This window comes from Megalops cyprinoides, chromosome 20 (assembly GCF_013368585.1).
Source record: "Megalops cyprinoides isolate fMegCyp1 chromosome 20, fMegCyp1.pri, whole genome shotgun sequence".
NCBI lineage: Eukaryota > Metazoa > Chordata > Actinopteri > Elopiformes > Megalopidae > Megalops > Megalops cyprinoides.
In genome coordinates, this window is record NC_050602.1 from 28,233,794 (window position 1) to 28,238,583 (window position 4,790).

The following is a 4,790-nucleotide window of genomic DNA, read 5'->3' on the forward strand; positions in this document are numbered from 1 at the left end:
TATATTAAATACATATAATACCAACAGCACATGTAAAAAAAAATGCATTATCAACAATAACAGCAAATTTTATTATTGTACAAAAATAAATAAAAATTTAAGTGACAATGCAAAAGGTTAATGGGTTTTATCATAAACTAAATAGCAGAATAATCATTTACATGGTAAATTGTATGTTACGAAAATTAAAAATAAAACAGATAAATAGAATAGTAATGTTCAATGGTATTCATAAAGAAATAAATATATGTTGTATTTTTTAAATGAGCAAAATTTTATCTTGTATAAAATAAAATTATATCGATTTTATTTTATAATAAATTGTGTACCCCTGTTTTTATATTTTTTGCTAATGTCACGGGATTTTTAGAGGGATTTTAAAATGAATTTGGGGAGTAAAACTCAGGCTTGAGGCACAGACTGACGGGTGAATCTGTGAGATCGGTTGTGTGGAGGAGAGTGGGGTTCAGATGGAGATACTGTAGCAGGACCCTGGGCTTCTGCAAAAGCAGCACTTTGCCCAATTTCCACAGAACATCTGGAAAAGTAACACAATAACAGGAATCCTCGTTCAGTGATGTCACAGTGCATTGTCTCTCCCGGGCTTCAGCCGGCAGTCTGCATCTGAAGCAGCCGCGCGGGCAGCAGCGGTGTGGAGGTGATTCTCCTCTCCGTCTGGCTGTCTCTGGCTGCTAGCAGGGTTCGTTTGCATTGGCTCTTACAGACATGGCTGTGAATCTCTCGGCAGGCTGAGCTGTTTAGACTGACAGGGACAGACTGTGAGATGAGAGGAGGTGTGACTGAGAGACGTCTGTATGTCTGTCAGCTCTAACACAACAGACAGATCAACAGATGTGTGTTAACTCACTCCTCTAAATGCCAGTATTTTAATCCACTGTCATCTCCTTGCGCTTTTCCTGAAATCATAATTTTCTCTTTTATCTCAGATATGAAAAAACAAATATAAATCTGACAGAAATAAAATTAATATTCCCCTGGATTGATTAAGTACACTTAATCAAGGGTTAGACTGAAGCAGTCTTTTGTGCCTCAATCAGCATGGAGCTTAATCCCAGATCAAATGTACGTTGAATATTGTCTTTTGTGATGGTAATGTTAAATGTATGTATCTTTGTTTCTTTGTCCTAATTCTTGTCTTCTCTGTGATGTTGCAAGTGGAGCTGCTGTGATGCAAGAAAAATTTCAGACTTGTCTGAAAATAAAGTATCATCATTATCATCATCATCTAGTGATCAAAAAATAATCTGTTTAATACTACATAATTCCATTTAATTGAATGAAGCTGAATTGCAAGGGTGTAAACAGATTCATTTTGCTTAGGGGTAGTGTATGTAAATGGTGATGGCATTTTACTGTACACTTGTATTCTATGTGTATCTCTTTTTGCAATTATCATTATTACTATGTTTATTTGAAAAGACAGTACCCAGAAAATCCAGCATACTAACAATGCCCTTTGTTAAAAAAATGAAAGAAGGTTATAGAGGTTTAATATGACCATTTTGTCCAGAGCAAACAGGATTTCATCCATCCGTTAATATTGTGTGGTTTCTGCTGAAAGTTTGAGGTGAGCTGAGGTAGGTAGCCCCCCCCCGTGTGGAATCTTTGGGTTCCATGAAGCTACGGCTCTCTCTTCTGCTCAAACTGTCTGTCCATGAGGTTCCCATTAGCATCTGAATCAGGGAGGGGCATGTAGGCATGTAAGCCAAACTTTCCTGAAGCAGAGAGTGGCTCACAGGATTTTAGAATAAGACAAACTGAGAATAAGTCGTCATCTTTTCAGCCCTCGTGCCTGTTTTCTAAAGAGTGAGGGCTGGTGCTGCCCGTGTCAGTGTGGAGTGAGTGTGGAGTGAGACTCGTGTGTGACACATCAGCCTCACTCTGCTGCAGCAGGTCAGCCTCTCATGTGAAGAAAGCTATTTAAATAGCTTAATCTGTTCGAATATTAAGAATCTATTAGTATCTAGAAAACACAAAAAACAATAAAAACTAGTGGCATCCAAATATTTACATAAAATATTTACATAGGGGGGGTACTTTCCCCCGCGATGTGGCGTATGACGTTCATTATGTCCTGTTTTTCTGGGGATTATTATCCTAATGTACCTTAACGAGGACGATGAGAGGTGAGGATGACACATGATGGAAGGGCAGAGAGCACCCCAGCTGGCGTGTCACAGTACTACATCACAATAAATTTCCCAAATGTCAGAGAATAGACACTGTGGCTGAGCTTTCAAGGCTGAGACCCTGACATTTCCCTCCAACAGGGTCCCTCCCGCCTCCTGAGGGGGTTTTCTGCATCCAATACCCTGTCAGACAAACGGCACCCCAATTTCTGGGGCCTCCATGACATTCTTCTATGTTCTGTTGATGGTTGAAGGCAGTGTTAACACAGACAGGTGCACTCTGGGAAGGAATTTAGCTCCATTTTACAGTAATTCAGTATCTCCATCGCAGTATTTCTGCCTCTATTTTTAATGTCCAATTCCTCTCCATATTGTGAAGTCAGAAGTTCTTCCACTCAGTGAGGGAGTGTGGCTTTATCCCTGTCTGTGAGGGAATCCTGTCTGTGAGGGATTGTGTCCCTGTCTGTGAGGGATTGTGTCCCTGTCTGTGAGGGAATCCTGTCTGTGAGGGAATCCTGTCTGTGAGGGATTGTGTCCCTGTCTGTGAGGGAATCCTGTCTGTGAGGAAATAGGGCTGTATCCCTCACTCTGTGGTGGAGTTTTTCCTAACGCTGTTATGAAGTTGTTCCCTCTTGATGAAAGTCTGGTTCATGAGGGATTTGACTCTGACCTACTTTCAGTGAGTGCAAAATGAAGTCATCTACTTTTGGAGTGAAGCGTCCTTTAGTCTTTCAGCATTTTAATTAAGATGATATTCCTTTTGATATTACAATATGCTGCAGAAGTGTGTATGGATGCTTATTTACTGTTTTCTCTGAAGCTCTAATCACTGAATCTTATCAAAGACAAACCATTTTATTTTATAAATAAGTTGTGAAGTGTCGAGTGCCAACATGTTTATGTATTTATTATTTAACTGAATGACAGATAGTCTTGTTCAGGAACAAGAACAAATGTACAGAGCAGCCAGTAACAGCCAATGAGAATTAAATCTCATGAAAATTATAATCTCAAAAAAATGCCAACATCGTACTGACCTGCACACTGAGAACCTCTATTCAGCAACAGTACCTTGCATAATGATAATGTACTCATAACACCTAAAAAACTTTATAAACTAAGTATTGTTGAATATGTGTTATTTTATTGTATTTTATTGTTTCATTTATTCAGTATTAAAAGAAAATACATTTACATTCAAACATTCCCTATACACCCATGTCTTGCCTCTCCTCCTCACTGGTGATTGGCTGCCCTCCAGGCCACAGCTCCTCCTACCTGCAGCCTTCATCAGGTCCTGGCCCTGCCCAGCCTTGGCCATTCATCTGGTCTGACCACCTTCCCACAATGCACTGCCACAGACCCCCCTCATCATTCCACCGCCAATACAAAGCCCACCTGTTCAGGCTGTATCTTGGTTCTTAGAACCAGCATATAGTCCATGTTTAGTGGGACCTGAGTCACCACATCATTTTTAAAAATGAGTCTATCTGTACTCAGAGGACCGAATTCACCATGTCATTCTTAACAATGAGTCAGTTTGTATTAAGCGTACCTGATTCACTGTATCATTTTTTTAAATGATTCGGTTTTTATTCACAAGACCTGATTCACTGCATCATTCTTGAAAACGAGTCGGTTTGTATTCAGAGGACCTGATTCACTGCATCATTCTTGAAAATGAGTCAGAGGCTGCTCCCCTGGGACTCCGGTCACAGCATTGTTCATAATCTGAGCACAGTTAACACTGTGAATGCCTTTAAATTCTTTCCCATTTCTCTCCATCTGCAGTTCTAGCATGAAGAGTGCGTTATCCTCCTCCTTCGACCGCAGACACCGAGCAGCCCCTAACTAACACCTGTCTCTCCACCCATTCAGGGCCCTGAGGACACAGACAGAGGCCGTATAATGCCCCTCATGACTGTGCTGGACTGCCAATGAGGAGACACCGGAGCTCCTGGGTATGTTTCATCTTCCCTCATGTATCAGAAGCTCATCTCCATCACAGCTACACACATTCAGCCTCACGTCCCAGAGCAAAACTGCAGCAATATTCTCTGCCCCCGGAACACACAATCACACGAGCTGGAGAAGAGTGGAGTAGAAAACAGACAGTATTATACATACAAATGAAGACTCGAAAATAAATATATCCATCAATACACAACATAACTCCATAGACTGGCAGTCAGCAGGGGGGATGGCCAAACGTAGCATACAGTGGGCTACAGGTGGGCAGGAGAGCTTCGCCAGGGGCTCACCATCTAATGATGGCCTGGCCTCTATCCAGCGACGCGGAGTGAATGTTTTTCAAGGCAGTTTCAGTAGCCGGGAGCTGGGCTGCCGATGCTGCTCTTCAGATGGCATGAGTGAGACAATGAGAGAGAGAGAGGGAGAGAGGGAGGGAGAGAGGAGGAGAGAGAGACAGAGAGGAGGAGAGAGAAGGAGAGAGGGAGAGAGAGAGAGAGAGAGAGAGGAGGAGGGAGAGAGAGAGAGAGAGGAGGAGGGAGAGAGAGAGAGAGAGAGGGAGAGAGGAGGAGAGAGAGACAGAGAGGAGGAGAGAGAAGGAGAGAGAGAGAGAGAAGACGAGAAGTCAGAGTAATAGAGCAGGTCCATAATGGGCAGTGTGACACCTTTTAC